The sequence below is a fragment of the Dendrobates tinctorius genome, unplaced genomic scaffold, assembly GCF_039654945.1.
Source record: "Dendrobates tinctorius isolate UK_male_01 unplaced genomic scaffold, ASM3965494v1 ptg000145l, whole genome shotgun sequence".
Lineage (NCBI taxonomy): Eukaryota > Metazoa > Chordata > Amphibia > Anura > Dendrobatidae > Dendrobates > Dendrobates tinctorius.
This window is the reverse complement of record NW_027361812.1, coordinates 16,297,179-16,319,561: the sequence shown is the minus strand read 5'-3', so window position 1 is coordinate 16,319,561 and position 22,383 is coordinate 16,297,179.

Genomic DNA, 22,383 nt, shown 5'->3' with positions numbered 1-22,383 from the left:
ATTTTTTTATGAAAAAAAGTTAGATGTTCATTTTTTTTTAAATATTCAAAAAAATTCCTGTGATGCACCTAAAGGGTTAATAAACTTCTTGAATGTGGTTTTGAGCACCTTAAGGGGTGCAGTTTTTAGAATGGTGTCACTTTTGGGTATTTTCTATCATATAGACCCCTCAAAGTGGCTTCAAATGTGATGTGGTCCTAAAAATAAAATGGTGTTGTAAAAATGAGAAATCGCTGGTCAACTTTTAACCCTTATAACTTCCTAACAAAAAAAAAATTTTGGTTCCATAATTGTGCTGATGTAAAGTAAACATGTGGGAAATGTTAGTTATCAAGTTTTTTGTGTGCCGTATCTCTGTGATTTAAGGGCATAAAAATTCAAAGTTGGAAAATTGCGAAATTTTCAAAATTTTCGCCAAATTTCCGTTTTTCTCACAAATAAACGCAAGTTATTTGAATGAAATTTTACCACTATCATGAAGTACAATATGTCACGAGAAAACAATGTCAGAATCACCAGGATCCATGGAAGCGTTCGAGAGTTATGACCTCATAAAGGTACAGTGGTCAGAATTGTAAAAATTGGCCCGGTCATGAACGTGCAAACCACCCTTGGGGGTGAAGGGGTTAAGGTTCGCGCCCAGAGCGACTTCCATGGATGTCTGCATGAGCCCTTAGGCTAGGGTCACCCGACCGTAGGCTCTCCATCAGAGAAAATTGGGCCGATTATGCTAATCACACTCTGATCATACTTGGATGAGAGTTTGTCAGATGGTTATCAGGATGTGGAGAATTAAAAATAAAAATCTCCATTCCGTCTGTCCATGAAAATCAAACCGTACACGGATGACTTGGATGTTTTCAACGGACCTATAGACATTAAAGGGCGAGTTCCATCCGCTTATTGGAGGCAAATTGTGCACTCTGCAATTTTTTTCCTCTGACCTCTCAGTCTGTGGAAAAATTGGACATTTGCACTGCCTCACTTAACAACATGGGGATGAGTGCTATTCATAAAAATGACGGCATGAGCCCTTAGGATGAGTGTAGTGCGGGGCAACACTAGTTTAGGCTATCTCACACTTTTCATTTTGGCCTTGTCCTCTGCATTCTTCCATGGTTTCCTACGACTTAACTACTCCAGCTCAATACTCAGAATCTGATTCCACTCAAAATAACTGTGTTATGATGTTATGGCCGAGCTCTGATAAAGCTTCTCTTTTTAATTTGATCTGTAAAGATTAGGCAGCTGTGAGAGTCTTAAAAAGCTGCTTGGGCTGTTCTTCTGGGTTAGAGATTGATGGTTTTATTGCAGTAATAGCAGCATTAGAATGCAATGAAATCCACTTTAATGGGCTCCCTTCAGATGGAGGAGGAGGGAGAGAAAGAAATAGAAGATGTCAAGGTATTACTTCTCCCTGCTCTGTAAAACATTGCCTACATTCTTCCTAAATGTCTTTAAAGAAACCTTAAAGTACAAAGAAATATTTATACATAATGACATTTTCTAGCTATAAATTATAAATTATTATCCTTAACTAAAACAATGTGGATATGACTTGAAATGAATGTCATCAAATATATATTTGATAAGAAAGGGACCTGGTAAGCAAGCCTTGGCTGACGGCTGCCAATAATTCTACTTGCAGTAATTGTACCTGTTTCTAACGAGCAAAAATGTCACAGTCCTGAAGTATGTGAGTAATAATTGGGAAGCATTGTACACCAGTAAATGACCTTTTTCCACATTCCTCATTCTTTCTTTACCCCTTGTCACATTAGAGATGAAGATTGATGTGAGTCATTGAAGTCTGTGTACAGCGCTGCAAACATGTTGGTGCTATATAAATAATGGAGAATAAATAATACATTTTAAGATGGATGATGGTAAAACTTGTCAGTCATCTTAGTGGATTAGAGCTAAATCGTGGTTGGGTTTTCTAGATCCTATTATGTAATGGGGTCTGGTATTACATGGGATAGCCATACGTATATATACAGTATATATATATAAAAAACAAAGGTATGAACTAGGATATAAACTAGTGTGCATGCGGCGTGTAAGCGCACGTTCACACTGGCCACTGTATATAGTTCCATTTAGTTATAGTAAAACACTGTCTTGCTTCCTAAACTCTCAAAACAAATTAAACAACGTTTGAGCCCCTCCCTGTGTAACATGCCTCTCCAGTTCTGTGATTTGCCATTCACTCTTCTCACTCTTCTTGAGTAGGAAGTTGCTCCTTAGCTGCATTCTGCCAGCACCATTGTTTCAGGAGCATCCTTTCCCTTGCTTCCCAGCATGCATTGCTCCTGCTATTCGTCCAATGATTTGCCTGCTCTGCCCCTTTGTTATGCCTGTTAGCCGTGTGGCTGACAGGAGAGCAGCCTCAGTGTGTTTGCTGCTAGAGGCGGATTACAGATGGCGACAGGCAGTGGACGGAAGGGAAACACCACATTGGATTGATTTTTCTGGAGTAAGACATCATTTTTATGACTGCTGATTTTCAGTTTTTTCTTCTTTAGCTTCTTCCTCTCCTTCTTCCAAGAGCCAGACCTTTTTCATTTTCACATTGTCAAAGCCATATGAGGGCTTCTTTTGCCATACAATGTGGATTTGAAAGACATTATTACAATTATGATATGATGTACTGAAGAAGGCAAAAAAAATTCCAAATTGCGCAAAATGGTGAAAACCATAATTCCGACATTGTTCTTTGCTTTATTTGATCTATGTGGTAAGAATTACATAGCAAGATGATCCTTCAAGTCACTACTATTAAGGCTATACTAAATTTAAAGGGTTATTGTTATATTTTAGCAGTTGTATTTTAGCAGTTCTATCAAAGGACTTAGGCTACTTTCAGACATCAGGTTTTCTAATTGACCAGACCTGATTCTGGAACATTGTTACACCGCTTCGCCATACTCACCCGGCCTCCGCTCCCACGCCGCTCCGCCATACTCAGCCGGCCTCCGCTCCCACGCCGCAGTCGGCCTCTGCTCCCACACCGCAGCTTCTCTCCACCCGATGACCGCGGTGGTCACCTGAGACGGGCTCACGACCGATGCCCTCCCTGCATGCTATGCAAAGCGCCATAGGCCGCGGCCGCGCCTCCTTCCTGCTTCTTATGCTCCGGCTGTGCCCTGACACGGAAGCACCTTTGGACCAATGACCAGACGGGGCCATATCAAGCTGCTTCCCTCTGAGGGAGGCACCTGATCGTTGTGTTTCCTAGCACTCTGGCCTCGCTTCATCGTGTGCTCTCTGCTCCTGCAGTTCCATTCTTGGCTGCTCTCCGCAGCAGCCTCTCAGTCCTGCTACCCGTGTTCCTTGTTCTCTTCCGCAGTTCTGCCTCCTGTGTTCCTGTCGTCCTGCTCCAGTACTGTCTCCAGTGTTCCTGCCGTCCTACTCCAGTCCTGTCTCCAGTGTTCCTACTGTCCTACTCCAGTCCTGCCTTCAGCGTTCCTGCCGTCCTACTCAAGTCCTGTCTCCAGTGTTCCTGCCGTACTACTCCAGTCCTGTCTCTAGTGTTCCTGCCGTCCTACCCCAGTCCAGTCTCCAGTGTTCCTACTCCTGTCGTTCCTTCTCGTTCCAGTCTTCTGTCTCACTTCTTTTCAGCCTCCTGGTTCCAGTCTTGTTCTGTCATTCTTTACTCCAGTCTCACAGTCTTACACCGGTCCATCCTGAGCCGCCCCTCTCGGTTCCGGCTACCGTGGTACTCGAACCCCTGGGCCTGCTCCTAATGGTCCCTGTATAGGGGTCGGTTCCACCTGGCAGGTCGCCTGGGGCCCCTCGGTGCCACGGTCCAGAGGGTCCACTCCCGGGGTTTCCTGCTCCAGACCACTCACGCTAACAAACATGCATGCTCCATTGTACAGCTTAGGCTACTTTCACACATCAGGTTTTTTTCCGACAGGCAGGATCCGGCTATTTGTTAAAAAACCCGATCCGGCGAAAGCTGCCGCCGGATCCAGTTTTCTCTCATTAAATTGTATTTGCGCTGGATCGTGCTGCATGGCCTTCAGTTTCTTCTGGTTTTCGCCAGATCCAGCTAAATGTTTCATTCCGGCGTCTGGAAAAAACGTCTCTAGTAACGTTTTTTGTATGCGGTGAAAAAACGGACAGCGCCTGATCCAGCACTTCCGGATTTTTGCTATAATGGAAGCCTATGGGTGCCAGAATGCACACCAGATCCGGAAAAAGATGGATCCGACCACCGAATCCGTTTTTTTAAGTCTGCACATGCTCAGATCCAATTGGCCAGCCCCCAGGAAACAGATATAAACCAGCTAGACGGATCCGGCAGAAAAACGGATCCATTTCTTCAGTTCTCCAAAATTTACGCCGGTTTTTCTATAAATAGCCGGATCCTGCCTGTAGGAAAAAACCTGATGTGTGAAAGGAGCCTTAGAAGGACTGGGCTGATAATTTTATTACTACCGTTTTGGGGTACATACAATGTTACAAACTCTTTTTATTGAATTTTGGATGTGAAGCAGAAACAGCAATTCTGTCATTTTAATTTTATTTTTAGCATTTATTATACTGTTTATATATATATAGTACTGATTTTATATAGATAGATCGATAAATAGAAGAAAGATAGATAGATTTATTTTTTATTTTATTTCTTTTCAAACTTTTATTTTTACTTTATTTGTTACTGCTCATTGGAGATATGAACTTGTAATTATTCGATCTGACCTCTTATTCTATTCATTCCAATACTATAATATTGCAGTGTTCTCCATGTATTTCCTCCCAAACAGGACATGCTGATATGGAGTTTAGGTTGGGAGGACCAATGAGGGCAGAGTACAGTGTTGTGGAATATGATGGCTCTATAGAAGCATAATAAATATATATTGCTGATCTATGAAGTGGCTTCTTAGGAGCACCAAGATGGATTGGGTCCCTGAAAGATAGGATTTCAACCAATCGTTTAAAATGGGTGGGAATTAGGAATATGCGACAGTTATGGAATATTTATGGACCGTTATCTAAAGGCTATAATGGTAAAGTGAGTTATATATGAAAAATATTTTTTTTAAAATAAAACTATGTATTTCTAGTCAATTACATTTTTGATTAAATCTTTCACATGGAAAATTGAGGGCAAAAAAAGTTACTGTAAAATAAAATTTTATACAATACAAATATAATAAAATATAAACTTGTATTGCCCTATCATGAACTTTTTTTTCTCTAAATCTAGGTCTATGTGCATGTAATGTAATGTGAGTGTATTACTTTATTTAATGCCGCCGTATTTTCCGTATCCAGCGCATTCTGCTCCGCTTGATGTCTCCGGTCTTCAGACTATCCGGATCTCACTATGTTTTGTGTGTGAGCCGAAAGTCTCTTTTACAATGTAAAGGTACTGTCACACTTAGCGATGCACCAGCGATCCCAACCAGCGATATGACGCGGTCAGGATTGCTGGTGCATCGCTAAGTGGTCGCTAGTGAGCTGCCACACAGGCAGATCTCACCAGCGACATCGCAGGGGACGGGGGTCGCTACTTACCTGTCACACCAGGCGATCCTGACGTCCTCCCGCCCGCGTCCACGCGTCGCTCGTTAGCGCCACAGGAAGCCCAGCAGGAAGCTGACGACGAGAAACGATCCAGGACGTTCTCGCGCGATCAGCGATAACCAGCGAGGGAGCCAGTCGGAGGTAAGTATCACACACAGTGATATCGCTAGCAATATCGCTATAACGTCACAAAACCAGTGATGTTACAGTCTGTGGAGCCTTTATCTGACGATCTATGGGCTTAAATTGTAGACTCCATTCCTGGGTCTCACAAAGCACAGTGTGATCTGGACAGTCTGAAGAACGGTGATGTCGATCAGAAGAGGAGCAGAACAGTGTCTGATACTGGAAAAGATGGCAGTAGGTGAGTATATTAACCCCTTAACGACCAGAGGTATTTCAGTTTTTGTGTTTTTGTTTTTTGCTTCCTTTCTTCCCAGAGCCATAACTTTTTTATTTTTCTGTCAAAATGGCCATGTGAGGGCTTGTTTTTTGTGGGACATATTGTACTTTTGAATGACACCATTGGTTTTAACATATCTTGCACTGGAAAATGGGGAAAAAAATTCCAAGTGCAGTGAAATTGCAAAAAAGTGCAATCCCACACTGTTTTTTTGTATTTGTTTTTACCATGTTCATTAAATGTTAACACTGACCTGCCATTATAATTCTCCAGGTAATTATGAGTTCATAGACACCAAACATGTCTAGGTTCTTTTTCATTTCAGTAGTGAAAAAAAAAAATTGGTAAAAATTAAAAAAAATTTCTGAGATCTGTAGAATCTTCATTTTTTGTGATCTTGGGTAAGTGAAGGCTTATTTTTTGCATTTCGAGCTGAAGCTTTTATTGATACCATTTTGATGTAGATACGATCTTTTGATCACCAGTTACTGCATTTTATTGCAAAGTAGCGGTGACCAAAAAAACGTAATTCTGACATTTTGAAATTTTTTCCCGTTACGCCGTTTAGCGATCAGGTTAATTCTTTTTTATTGATAGATCGGGAGATTCTGAACGTGGTGATACTATATATGTGTATATTTGATTTTTTTATTGCTTTATTTTGAATGGGGCGAAAGGGGAGTGATTTGAACTTTTATATTTGTTTTATATTTTTAAAAACATTTTTTAATTTTGCATGCTTCAATAGTCTCCATGGGAGACTAGAAGCTGCAGTTGTCTGATTGCTTCTGCTACACACATGCGATGATCAGATCGCCTGAGTGTAGCAGAAATGCTCACTTGCTCTGAGCGCCAACCACGGGATGGCGCCCATAGCAATCTGGCAATAACAACGATAGAGGTCTGCTACAGACCTCTGGTCGTCATGCCAACCCATCGGTGACCAGCGATCATGTGACGGGGTCACCAATGGGTGGGATTAGCAGCACGCTTCTGGTAAATGCGAGTTAAATGCCGCTATCAGAGATGGGCAGCAGCATTTAACTAGTTAACAGCCACGGGATGATCGCGATTCCACTCGCGGCTGTTGCAGGCACGTGTCAGCTGTATAGATTAGCTGTTATGTGCCTAAAAAAGGTGCGGACTCAGTGCCAGAGCCCACACCAAACAGGGGGAGTCCGGCATTGCCGTACTATTACACCCAATGTCGGAAAGGGGTTAATACACTGACAGTGCACTATATACACATATACACAGATTTAAAGAAAAAAAATGTTCTGCGAGTGTTTTTTTAAGCCTCCGATATACATTAGATAATTGTTGGCCAAACAACCTTGGCCAGTAGCTATCTCTCCGAATTTCTTCTTACTCAGCGCTCATGTGTTCTCTATGAGAGGGCAATTATCAGAGTTCTGTAGCAGAATCTTATCTTCTGGAACAAAATAATTCATTGTTGAATATTCGACTGCTTGACTTTCTCGGTCTCCTGAAATCATCTGTCAGGCTAGAGTTCTGAGTAGAGATGAGCATACCTTTCAAGGTTTGGTTCAGTTCAGATTGGCAAACGTCCTGATGTTCGCTAAACGGTTCTCCAAAACATACCTGAACCCTATTGAATTCAAAGGGAGGCAAAACCAAATGCATAGACTTCTCCTTCAGGGGGGCAAAAAAGCTGCCAAAAAAGCTAAATTTGGGGACAGACACCAGAAAATGTGGCATCAACTGACCCATCAATTGCGCTATAAATAATATAGTCACTCACGTAAGTGAGTTGAACTGAACTCATTGGTTGTGAGCTCCCAGGAACTTTCTGACAGCACAGCTAGCGTGATAACTCTCTCACGCTTGCAGTGACGTAATTCAAGTCATAGTAGTTCACCACGAGATAGTGAACAGCGGTAGCACACACTGCTCTGTGTCTCTGCTGGATGGCAGGTTGAATAGTCGTATCTAGATGTAGCAGAGATAGACCCGTTGCAGGACAAATGGATTGTTATCTTCTAGGCTGACAGGTAAGGAATATTGTGGTTTATTATTTTAATTCTGTTACAGGAGAACATGGCTTCTTTGGAATGAGTGATGACGTGAGTATGGGTTAATTTAGATTCATTAAAGGAGTCCGTGTTATTCTTTCAATTAAAGAACTTTATTCTGGCTGTGTGTTTATTACAATATAACTAATAATAATAATAATAATAATCTTTATTTATATAGCGCCAACATATTCCGCAGCGCTTTACAGTTGAACAGTTTCAAACACAACAGTCATAAGTAACAACGTTAACAATACAATAATTAAAGCGAAATAAGACGACCCTGCTTGTGGAGCTTACAATCTACAATGAGGTGGGGGAGATACAAAGCATAGGTTTGTATTTACAATGATGTATTTACAATGACGGTCCAGCCATCTTCAGGGGGTGGGGGTTAGATGGAGATAGTGAATGGGCTACACACACACAAACATAACATGACTTTGATTACTGAATGTGATAGGCCGCTCTGAACAAATGCGTTTTGAGCGAGCGCCTAAAACTATGCAAATTGTGGATGATCCTAATATCTTGGGGTAGAGCATTCCAGAGGATTGGCGCAGCACGGGAGAAGTCTTGGCGTCGGGAGTGGGAGGTACGGATTAGGGCAGAGGTTAGTCGAAAGTCATTTGCAGAGCGCAGCGGTCGGTTAGGCCGATAGACAGAAATGAGGGAGGAGATGTAAGGGGGTGCCGCACTGTGGAGAGCTTTGTGGGTGAGAACAAGTACTTTGAATTGTACCCTGTAATGAATTGGCAGCCAGTGTAACGACTGGCGAAGGTGTCTTATAGACACCTCTCCATTATTACCCCGTAGGTTTGATGTCACCGGACAATACAAAGGTGACATTAACCCCATAAATATGAACCCCACTTACCACCTCTATTGGGCAAATGAGAAGAGCTGGTCAAAGTGTCAGAATTGGTAAATCTAATAGATGCACCTTTTCGGAGGCGGCTATGGGCTGCTATTTTCAGGTGGGTGGTCAATATCCATGACTCCTTATCTGTCTGGGAATACTAGCCCCCCATCTGTCTGCTTTAGCTTGGCTGGTTGACAAAAATAGGGGGGCCCACACCGTTTTTTTATTATTTACTTAAATAATTAAAAAATACGGTGTGAGGACTCATCTATTATTGATAACCAGCCTTGCTAACACTGGCAGCTGAAGGTTGCAGTTTGCAGCTGTAAGTTTTGCTTGGCTGGTTATCAAAAATACAGAGGAACCTCAAGTCATTTTTTTTAAATTTATCTAAAGTGCAGCCGGTGGCTGATAAATACTTCCAGCAGCCCCTCCTGCTCATGCTGCTAACAGTAGAATAAAACTGTCAACATTGTCCCATGCTAGCGCTGATCGCAACGCAAGCAAGGGACCATAATGTGAGCTGTCTTCACTTCAGCACCCGGCGCCGTGGTACAGCGCAAACAGTACCGCTGATTCCCAGGTGCCAGTATGTTTCACACTGATGAAACAGGGATGTCTTCCATGTGTCATCAGTGTGCACATGTCCGGGATGTTTTGTGACCCGTGCTGCTACCGTAAACAATAACATCTGAAAGAGCCCTTAGTGAATTTGGTCATTTACCGAACTATGTCTGACTTTTGATAATTTTTAGGAAAAATGCTCAGGAATCCGAACATGAATCCGAATGAGCTACGTTTGTGCTGAATTTGAAATTGGCAAAACATTCACATCAAGGTACTGTCACACTAAGAGATATCGCTAGCAATTTCGCTATAACTTGTGACGTTATAGCGATATTGCTAGCGATATTGCTATGTCTGATACTTACCTACAACCCGCTCCCCCGCTGATTATCGCTGATCGCGCGAGAACGTCCTGGACTGTTTCTCATCGTCAGCTTCCTGCTGGGCTTCCTGCTGGGCTTCCTGTGGCGCTAACGAGCGACACGTGGAGCCGGGCGGGAGGACGCAGGATCGCCTGGTGTGACAGGTAAGTAGCGACCCCCGTCCCCTGCGATGTCGCTAGTGAGATCTGCCTGTGTGGCAGCTCACTAGCGACCACTTAGCGATGCACCAGCGATCTTGACGGCGTCATATCGCTGGTCGGGATCGCTGCTACATCACTAAGTGTGACAGTACCTTAAGATTGTCAGCTAATCCAGTCAATGTCTGGGGGTTCAGTGGAGTTTCCTGTGTATGGCGATCTTTACATTTTTAATGTTATTATGTCCATATACAGTACATTGAAAACAGAAAATCAGATGAGGAGAACATATAGAACACATAGCTATGGAGGAAGACCAGGCTAATATATGCACTGATGAATTTTCATGAAGATTTCCAGTAATGGTAAAAATCATTATGTTACATCAAGGATGTCTGGGGTCTGGTTACACATTCATATATGACATCACTGATGTGGATACGGCTTGTTACAATTGTAATTTAAAAATTGTGTAAACCTGTGTAAATGTTAGTGTCATGGAATGTCAGTGTGTTAATATATTCATGGGTGTGGAAATATTAGTGTACTGTAGTGTTAGTGTGTTAATATACACACTGATTGACATGTTTTCTGGTATGCAGAGCTAAACTTGTCACGGGACAAATGGATTATTATTTTCTCGGCAGACAGGTAAGAAATATTGTAGCTTATTATTTAAATTCTGCTACAGGAGACCATGGCTTCTTTGGACTGGGCGATGACGTGACTATGAGTTAATTTAGCTTATCACAGAAACTGTGAAGCTTTGCCACTCCTCATCTGAGTCATGTGACAGCAATTCAGCCTCTCTTGATCACACTGCGCTGGATATGTTTGTTTGGCAATCCCTGTATGTGTTGACAGCCGTGGGGGACAGGAACATATTTTTCGAGCACACCGAAGACTCTCGGTTAGTGCCCGAGCATGCTCCGATAACACCTTAACCGAGCACGTTCACTCATCACTAGCGCAGAGTGATCTGCACAGTCTGAATTGCCAATATGTGACCCAGAAGAGGAGTGGAACGGTGCTGGATACCGGAGAAGTTGGCGGTAGGTGAGTATATTAACACACCACAACACAACACTACAAAGATTTTTACACAGGAAATAAAAGTATGGGAGTACGGCGGTATCTACTTTTTGGACCTCAAAGATATTACCGAATGTGCTCTATTCACTGCCTGCAGTGTGAGCAGAGCATACATAAATTCTCCAAATTAATGCAACTTAGGGCCCCATCACACATAGCGATCTCACTAGCGAGATCGCTGCTGAGTCACAAGTTCTGTGATGTAACAGCGATCTCACCAGCGAGATCGCTGTGTGTGTGACAGCGATCAGCAACCGGCCCTCCAGCCGGTATCGCTGATCGCTGTTGGAAAGCCCTGGACATTTTTTTTGGTCGCTGGTCTCCCGCTGGCCAGCACGCATCACTGCGTGTGACAGGCGGAAGACCAGCGATCAGCTGGTAACTAAGGTAAACGCAGGGTTTCTAAGCACGGCGCTGTGCTTAGAAACCCGATGTGTACCTTAGTTACAAGCGCGCTGATGCAGGGAGCTGGTAACTAAGGTTCACATCGGGTTTCGAAGTGACGCACGTCCCTTAGAAACCCGATGTGTACCTTAGTTACCAGCTCCCTGCATCAGCGCGCTGGTAACTAAAGTACTCAGCGACGCTGCGCGCTCGGCATCACTGGTGCTGATCGCTGGTGAAGCTGCCTGTTTGACAGCTCACCAGCGATCATGTAGCGACTCAGCAGTGATCCTGACACGATATCGTTGTCGAGATCGCTGGTGAGTCGCTATGTGTGACGGGGCCTTTAGAATTTGTAATCTTTTGTTTCCTATTTGCTTAGTTTTTCCATGAGTTTGCACATTCTATTGAAGGTACAGCTATTTGTTCTCCATGGGCACTGCACACCCATTCAATATCAATAGGAACTACAAAGGGGTTCCTTATGAGACAGGCTTATCACCAGTTCATAGATAGGCAGATAAGCTTCTTTGAAGTGAGAAATAGTTTGTATTTTTTCCATTACACTATTAATGCAAAGTTAAACTTATCTCTTATCCTCCCTATTCTTATTTCTTTTCATGTCTGTTTTAACCAATATTCACACAACCAAGAGCTTCAAGTATGCATTCTTGTCACATTCATAATATTAAAATGCATTTATTTTATTCATTTATATAATGCTATTATTTCCACAGTGCTTTATAGACATTATCATCACTGTCCTCATTGGGGCTCACAATCTAATTTCCCTATCAGTATGCCTTTGGAGTGTAGAATAGCAGGAACATGGGATGCAGTGACGAACAGTAGGCAGAGCAAGAGTTAAAGGGTTTATTACAGGGGATACTCCATGCAGTGAGAGAATGAGTTATGAGGGCTGTGAAACTGAGTATTGAAACAGAGTAAGAACAAATGTTTATGAAACGGGTAAACTCATCAGTCTAATGGTTTCTCGGCTGTGAAGGCTTGAATTACCACGGTGGCGCCCCAAGTGACGCGTGAAGTCTCTGGCCTGATCCTGAAGAAAGTTGAGGCACTGTCTCCTGATGGAAGCGGCGTATCCAGGCTCTCCAAAGCAAGGTCCTGCGCTCCCGGGGTAACGTACATGATATGGAGTAGTCTGTGGGACTGCCCGAGTGTGACTCAGTTCAGCGGTGGAGGTGGGGGTGAAGCTACCCGGCCCTGTATGATTCACCTGGTCAGAATTAGGCTGCGCGCTTGCGGCAGTCAGCGGAACGGTGCGGGATGGATTCTTAGTGTCAGGGGTGAGCAGGCACACAGATACACGTTGCTCACAGTCAGTGTGTGCAAAGGCTGGAGATCTGATGCGCGGGCCTGGACTATCGCGTCCCTCCATGGAGAGTGAATCAACCTTCTCCTGCTGCGCACTCTGTCTTTCCACCAAGTCCCCACTTTCCCGTGCATCGTCCCTTTTATACGTGACCCGCCCCTCCAGTTGAGTGCAAAGGTCTGTCCAGGTGACAGCCCCGATAGTTCCGGAACCGATGCAAGAGGTACCACCGGCCCAGTCCATCTTCCTACAGGAGTGTGGGAGGAAACCGGAGAACCCGGAGGAAACCTACACAAACACGGGGAGAACATACAAACTCCTTGCAGATGTTGTCCTTGGTTAGATTTGAACCATTGTAATCATTTATATTAATGCTTTATATTGGTTTTAGCTGCAAAATGACCAAATTAAACAATTTGCTAGCAAAATTGATCCCCTAACGGTGTCCCCTTTCCAAGAGTCTCGTTTGCGTGATAGTTATTGGTTCTGGACCCACTACCCCATACACAAATTGGATCACATTGAGATTTCATTTGCAGTTCGTATAAAAGAAAACTTGCCTGGCATCATTTCCCGCAATGCTGAGACATCAGAGAGTAGAATGATGTCTTCTTTCGAAGCCTCATGTGCTTCCCCATAATGATCTGCAGCTGCCTCATCTAATGAAATAATTATATCTTGCACAGTTGTGGTCAGTACCTGGATGATCCCAGATCAGGGGTACCTAAAGGAGCACAGTTTTTACGGCAGAGTCGTCTTCCATCTCAAGAGTCAATGTAAAAGACACTCCTGTAGAGTGTAAGCTCTTAGGATCAGCAGAGTCCTGTCTCCCATAGAGTGAAAGCTCTTATGGTTAGCAGGGCTCTCTGTCATGTAGAGTGTGAGCTCTTATGGTCAGCTGGGTTCGCTCTATCCTGTAGACAGTGTTCCCCAACTCCGGTCCTCAAGAGCCACCAACAGGTCATGTTTTCAGGATTTCCTCAGTATTGCATAGATGTTTGAATTCTTACCAGTCCAGGTGATGCAAATATCACCTGTGCAATACAAAGGAAATCCTGAAAACATAACCTGTTGGTGGCTCTTGAGGACCGGAATTGGGGAACACTGCTGTAGAGAATAAGCTCTCATAGTCAGCAGCGTCCTTTCTCCTCTCCCACATGTGTATTTCACTAGCAATTTCAAACTTTCTAGTGTTGAGATTTGGGTGAATTTATTCACCACAAATTGAAATTTTGGGGAAATTTTGGCAATGCCAACATATAAAAATTTCAAAATATCTCAATTCTTCTGTCTACTCAACGCGCATTTATCCAACAATTATCCCTTTTGGCCACACATATTAACACTCCCACAACTAAAACTTAATTGTACATTCTTTATCTTCCTTGGCACCTGCCACTGGGGAAGAGTCGTTATGCCTCCATACATAGTAAATAGTTTATGATGCACTTCTGTCAAAGCTTTTATCCTCTTAATGCATTCAGTCATTATATTATATTATATAGCACTGTGTACTTACAATTGCTCATTTTGCCTTTTTACCCAGCTAAAAAACTAACTAGCTGAATTCTTCAAAGCTTTATGTAGAAACAGGAGGTCAATTTTCCCTGCATGAGTCTTAAGTCACTGCAAAAGTCCCTGGCAGGGGGAGGAGTGAAGCAGCTGGGTTAGGAGTTGAAGAGGGAGTTGATAAATGCAGGGAAAAGAGATTTCCTGTTTCCATATAGAGCAGAGAAAACAGAATATTTAACTGGGTAGAAAGGCAAAATGAGCAATTGTAAGTACGCAGTGCTATATAATAAGATGACTGCAATATATTAAGAGGATGAAAACTTCATTGGGAGTGCTTCTTTAAACATTCTTGGCTAAGTTGGCAAATTTAAACAATAAAGTAGATATTATGAATGGCCAGCTAAGGACATTGCCGACAAAGTTAGAGTCTGCTTATCTTATCTTAGAATTAATAGTTCAACGTTCAACTTGCCCTTGTATCCAGTGGATAGGGAAAGTATTCAGATCCCTTTAAATTTTTCACTCTTTGCTTCATTGCAGCCATTTGGTAAATTCAAAAAGCTCATTTTTTTCTCATTAATGTACACTCTGCACCCCATCTTAACTGAAAAAAAACAGAAATGTAGATATTTTTACAAATTTATTAAAAAAGAAAAACTGAACTCTCACAATGTCATAAGTATCAGACCCTTTGCTCAGACACTCATATTTAAGTCTCATGCTGTCCATGTCCTTGTGATCCTCCTTCAGGTTGTCATGATCCATGCTGGATCATGACAGATAAAATGCACTAGTAACCTTTTTTTTTTTCTTAAAATGTGGTGCTTAGAGATAGTTTTGCCCCCGGTGGCCATTAGGGTCATTGCACTTGATGTTTTCTTTGCTTTGCCTTTTTCCCCCGGTGGTCAGTGGGGTTGTTGCAGATTTTTGCCTCTGATCATTTGACCATCCCCTTTTCCTATATAGGGTCACATGGTCTATGAGCAGGTGTTGGTGATAGTGGTCATTTCCAACCATCCTTGGTGGAGAAAGGAGCTAGAGAGAGTTCCTTGCAGCACAGTCAGAGTCCTGGTGTGGAAGGAGTCAGAGGGGATTTCCATGCAGCTCTGACAGAGCTTGGTGGCAGCTATTCAGGAGGACAGCTGCATTCTGGTGATGGACTCTGTTGCTGGGAGCAAGAGCAACAGAGCAAAACTAAGTGGTGTTTCCCTGTTTGTATTTTTCCCTGGTGTGTATTAGTACAGCGGTGGGGCCAGTGCCTGCACCACCCAGCTCCCTAGCAAGGGATAGGTGTAGGGTGTGCTAGGGTGACAGGTATCCTGATCAGCGCCCGGTGCGGAACCAGCCTAGGGAACGTTAGGAGTGTGAGGGACACTGACTCAGGGGAGTGCAGGAGGTCTCCACGTCCCCGTTCCCTATCGCAGGGCCCACCATTGTAACTGTTTCCCCTTCCCCCGTGTCTTGTTGTATTAGTTACAGGCCTGCGGGTCATGTCACACAGGACAGTTGCACGTGCCGTGTCCTGTTGTTTCAGTTACCGGCCTGCGGGTCGTGTCACACAGGACGGGTCCACGTGACACAGGTGGTTCTACTCCTTCATTGGAGTCCAGCTGTGATTAATTAAACTGTAAACTGATAGGACTTGATTTATAAAGGCACATACCTGTCTATATAAGAACTCACAGCTCACAGTTCATGTCAGACCAAATGAGAATCATGAGGTCAAAGGAACTGGCCAAGGAGCTCAGAGACAGAATTGTGGCAAGGCACAGATCTGGCCGCCAAGGTTACAAAAGAATTTCTGCAGTACTCAAGGTTCCTAAGAGCACAGTGGCCTCCATAATCCTTAAATGGAAGAAGTTTGGGACCATCAGAAGTCTTCCAAGACCTGGCCATCCAGCCAAACTGAGCAATTGTGTGAGAAGAGCCTTGGTGAGAGAGGTAAAGAAGTATCCCAAGATCCCTGTGGCTGAGCTCCACAGATGCAGTAGAAAGATGGGAGAAAGTGCCATAAAGTCAGCTATCACTGCAGCCCTCCACCAGTTGGACCTTTATGGCAGATTGGTCCGACAGAAGCCTTTCCTCAGTGCAAGACATATGAAAGCCCGCATAGAGCTTGCTAAAGAACACATGAAGGGCTCCCAGACAATGAGAAATAAGATTCTCTGGTCTGATGAGATGAAGATGGAACTTTTTGGTGATAAAGAATGTAAGTCCGCAAGGACAGGATCCTCTCCCCTCTGTACCAGTCTGTCATTGTAAATTTGTTTACTGTTAACAATATCTATAACTTTGTATGTAACCCTCCTTCTCATGTACAGCACCATGGAATTAATGGCGCTATATAAATAATTAATAATAAAAATAATAATAATTCTAAGCGGTATGTGTGGAGAAAACAAGGCACTGCTCATCACCTGCCCAATACAATTCGAAGGGTATGTGCACACGGTGCGGATTCTGCTGCGGATCTGCATTGTTTCTGCAGCTGCGGGTCCGCAGCAGATTTAGGTGCGTTGTACAGTACCATTGTTTTCAATGGTAAACTGGAAAACACTGTGCACATGCTGCGGATTTTTCTGCACGGTTTTGCTGCGGTTTACAATCCACAGCATGTCAATTCTTTTGTGCAGAAACACTGCGGTTTCACACCTCATCCATTATGAGGTGTGAAACCGCAGAGCAAAACCGCAGGCAAATCCGCAGATAAACCGCAGGACTTAGTCCTGTGGATTTTACTACAAAATCTGCACCACCAAAAAACTCCGTGTGCACATACCCTGACAGTGAAACATGGTGGTGGCAGCATCAAGCTATGGGAGTGTTTTTCAGCTGCAGGGTTGCAACTGAAGGAAACATGAACGCGGCCAAGTACAGAGATATCCTGGATAAAAACCACTTCCAGAGTCCTCTGGATCTCAGACTTGGTGGAAGGTTCACCTTCCAACAAGACAATGACCCTAAGCACACAGCTAAAATAACAAAGGAGTGGCTTACGAGCGTGTGTATCTTGGCCAAAATATTGACCAATATCTCATGTAATATATTTATTTTATAAATTGTTTTTCTTCTTTTTTCATCTGCATTTTTCCCATTTTTATGCAGGATGCAGCCAGGCCCCTTAGTGTTGGTTGGGTGTACTAAGGTGTCTGTCTTGTGTGGTGCACTTATATAGTTCTGGGCAGCCCACCTGCTCTAATAGTATGGGCGTCATCAATAGGCTGTAAGCCAGACACTGTGCATCACGTATCTGTGTGACTGGCATCTTATGCAAGCGCCATCTGAGTGCATGTTTGATACTACACAGCCACCCCCTCCACGAATTGGTAGGCTTGTGAGTGGCTGTTGGCATCCATATTTTACACCCATGCTGTCCCTGCCTTTATTATAGAGGTCTGCTGCATCTTGCTAGTTCATTAGTAATCTGACCTGGTGTTGATAAGGCTATGTTCACACATTGTGTTCTTGCTGTATTTTTTAATGCTTTTTTTATGAAAATTAAAAGCTGAGATTTAGAGTGCCAGAAAAAGCTATGAGATTTCAGAAATCAATCTCATGCGCACACATTCTTTTTTTTCCTGACTTAATTTAGAACACTGATGCATTTTTTAAAACTGCAGCATGTAACTTCTTTCAGCATTTTTGCAACGTACATTAATTGCAGTGTTTATTCATCCATAGAGTAAGTGCAAAAACGCAGGACAAAATGCACGTATCAGATTTTGCTGTGTTTTTGGTGCAGAAAACTCAGGAACAACAGGCACTAAATTGTATTATCATGTGCAAAAGATAAATGTACCTGAAAAAAGCAGTTTCTTTACTGCCAAGAAAGCGGGTTATGCCTGCATAAAAAATGTCCAGTGTGAACATCCAGCAATCGAACAAAAAGCTTGACTTCACAACTGTTTTTTTATTTTTTTACCATGTTCACTAAACGGTAAAACTGACCTGACAAAATCATTCTCTAGGTCAGTACGAGTACACAGACACCAAACAGGCATAGTTTTTTTATTACGAGGTTGGGAAAAAATTGTACATTTGTAAAAACAAACTTTTTTTGTCACCATTTCTGAGACCAGCCACCTTTAACCATGTGCCAAAAACAGCAGCCATGGGTTCTTCTAAGCAGCTGCCTAGCACTCTGAAAATGAAAATGGTGGATACCCACAAAGCAGGAGAAGGCTTTAAGAAAGCATTTTCAAGTTGCCCTTTCCTCAGTTTGAAATGTATTTATGATATAGCAGTTAACAGAAATAGCTGAGGTCAAGATAAGGTGTGGAAGACCAAGCAAAATTTCAGTGAGAGCTGCACGTAGGATTGCTAGAGAGGCAAATCAGAACCCCTGCTTGACTGCAAAAGACCTTCAGAAAATTTTAGCAGACTCTGGAGTTGTGGTACATTATTTTACTGTTCAGAGACACCTGCACAAATATGGCCTTCATGGAAGAGTCATCAGAAGAAAAGCTCTCCTGCATCCTCACCATAAAATTCAGGTGTCAGAAGTATGCAAAACAACCTCTTAGCAAATCTGATGCATTTTTTAAACAAGTCCCATGGATCAATGAAGTTAAAATAGAATTCTTTGGCCACAATGATCAAAGGACTTTTAGAGATCATTTCATTTTCAACTTTTTAACTGTTCACAATAAGAGTAATTTTGATCGGGGGTGCCTAAACTTTTACATGCCACTGTATAGCTAAAATCACGATATCCTATGAATGCAAGCCGACGCATGTTAAATGCCGCTGTCAGAGATTGCTACCGGGATTTAACAGGTTAATAGCTGTGGGTGGATCTCCAGTCCACCTGCGACTGTCAGAGGCACATGATGGCTGATTAAGTCAGCTATCATGTGTGGGAAAAGACACCAGTACATCACATGTTGATAAAGGGTAAAAGAGGAGGTACTCTGTTCAAGATCTTCATTACTTGACCAGAGCGGAGAGAAGCTCTCCCTTTGGTGGACCTGTCTGCCATTGGTTTGAATTAGCACCGTCTAATGATGCTATCAATAGAATGGATGAAAATGGAATGGAATTGTAAGGAGAACAAACAAATAAATTTTTGAACAAATCAAGACAGACATGTCACTCGAAGGATCATCATGCTAAGACTTGCCTACTTTGGACACATTATATCAAGAGAGCAACCATTTGAGAAGGACATTATGGTTGGAAGAATAAAAGGAAAATGGCGAAAAGGAATACCCACAACTTGATGGCTTGGTACTATCAAGATAACTGCAGAGAAGACCCTGATGGACTTATCTAGACTTCCACAAGATCGATCTTCCTACAGATCATTCATCCAACAATGCTCCATGGCTTAAGATCAAGCTGAAGGGCACTTAAAAAAATTAATAGTCTTTCCATTGGCATTGCTGCAGGAAAATAGATTATTTATTATATCATACACTGGGGGGGGGGCAACTTTGTGATCAAGTTATGGTCAAAAACATTTTCTTATAAATAGTGATTTTCTATAGCTGACATCACCTCTAACAACATCTACTAGTTGATTTTCTCATGATCTTTGCATGAACTATCTCTTTAAATAAATATTAGAAGCCGGTATCAGTTAAGGTATGTTGAAATATGTGCAGTGTTTTGGAGCCCAAAAAGCACATGTGCATGGGGTGAAAGTGTCCCATGAAATCTGTATAAAACCCACATGGCAAAAAGGGTGACAAATTTTGCTACTAATTAGTCTATGCTTGAATTCTGAAGAGTTAATACTAGGATATCAACATAGCATGGGCTTATAAAATGCACAAAGGCCATTAAAATGCAAGCCTTAAAATGAACATTTCCAACAACAGGTTCCATGTTATAAATTCTCTCAAACTTTCCTACAATTTACAAAAAACATCATAGCCAGGCGGTATTGTGACAGTGCAGTAAGTGTGAGTACTACTGTTCTCTTCTCTCATCAGATGTATAGCGCTGTCACCATCAGTCACATACAACATCAAAGTGATATCAGTTATCTCTCGGTTTATACATCACTTTACAAGCCGCGTTATCAGAAAAGATAAAACGGTTTATTTTACAATTGAGATAATAATAGCTTTCTGCTCCCACAGATTGATATAACATCTGTGCAATCAAATTGATACAAATTTACATTCTTTAGATAAATTCTTTAAATACAGTTGAGCACCTAAGAGATATAGCTATATATATTGTTTCTGGAAAAGCTTGTTAACAATCAATATGAGCACCATAACAGCTTCCACTTGTGTTGTCATCCAGTTTTCCTACAGCTCTGAATGATGAATCTGCTTAATTATACAACAACAAAGAATTATAGCAGGAGGATATAATCAGAAATATATTTTACCTTCACAGAAGTTTTACTGAACCAACTCTAAACACTGAATATATCATATGTATTTCTCACCGTACCCTTCCAGAACACATGATGTGCTCACAATTTTGCTTTTTGGGGCCTACAGAATATATCTGCCAGCTGATTTCACAATAGAGAACCTAAACCCCCATCACTTCTTTTCCCCTATTTATCTATGACAGAAAGCGATGTAACACATATCTAAACAATTTGCAGAAAACCGATAGAGCCAGCTCTGAAATTCATTGAACTTTAGAGACATAACTTGCAAGGTTTTTTTTTAGGTATTTGTAATAAAAGTTGACTGAGTCCACCAACTTTGTCAGGATTGGCCGAGGAGCTTATATGTTTGGGGTTTCCTGACCCTCTACTAACCCATATGTTTAAATCCAACAGGACCGATCTCTGCTCCTAATAATAGATAAGCAGCTGGAGGAAATTTTTGGCAGCAGCTTCATGTTCTTCTCTACTGGGTCAAGCATGCAAATACATGAAACTTCTCTCAAAGTGTACAGTGGGTACGGAAAGTATTCAGACCCCTTTAAGTTTTCCACTCTGTTTCATTGCAGCCATTTGGTAAATTCAAAAAGCAAGATTTTTTTTCTCATTAATGTACAATGTGCACACCTTCTTGACTGAAAAAAAAACAGAAATGTATAAATTTTTGCACATTTATTAAAAAAGAATGACTGAAATATCACATGGTCATAGGTATTCAGACCCTTTGCTCAGTATCGAGGAGAAGCACCCTTTTGTACCAGTACAGCCATGAGTCTTCTTGGGAATGATGCAACAAGTTTCTCACACCTAGATTTGGGGATCCTCTGCCATTCTTCCTTGCAGATCTTCGCCAGTTCCGTCAGGTTGGATGGTAAACATTGGTGGATAGCCATTCTCATTCTTATTAATGTACACTCTGCACCCCATCTTGACTAAAAAAAAACAGAAATGCAGAAATTTTTGCAAATTTATTAAAAAAGAAAAACTGAAATATCACATGGTTATAAGTATTCAGACCCTTTGCACAGTATTGAGTAGAAGAACCCTTTTGAGCTAGTACAGCCATAAGTCTTCTTGGGAATGATGCAACAAGTTTTTCACACCTGGATTCCTCCAGTTCCATCAGGTTGGATGGTGAACGTTGGTGGACAGCCATTTTCAGGTCTCTCCAGAGATGGTCAATTGGGTTTAGGTCAGGGCTCTGGCTGGGCCAGTCAAGAATGGTCACAGAGTTGTTCTGAAGCCACTCCTTTGTTATTTTAGCTGTCTGCTTAGTGTCATTGTCTTGTTGTAAGGTGATCCCTCAGCCAAGTCTGAGGTCCAGAGCACTCTGGAAGAGGTTTTCTTCCAGGATATCTCTGTACTTGGTAGCATTCATGTTTCCTTCAATTGCAACCAGCCGCTCTGTCCCTGCAGCTGAAAAACACCCCATAGCATGATGCTGCCACCACCATGTTTCACTGTTGTGATTGTATTGGGCAGGTGATGAGCAGTGCCTGATTTTCTCCATACATACCTCTTAGAATTATCACCACAAAGTTCTATCTTCGTCTTATCAGACAAAAGAATCTTATTTCTCATAGTCTGGTAGTCATTCATTTGTTTTTTAGCAAACAAAGGCCCGACTGGTGGAGGGCTGCAGTGATAGTTGACTTTGTGGAACTTTCTCCCATCTGCCCACTGCATCTGTGGAGCTCAACCATAGGGATCTTGGGGTTCTTCTTTACCTCTTTCACCCAGTCTAGGAAGACTTCTGATGGTCCCAAACTACTTTCATTTAAGGATTATGG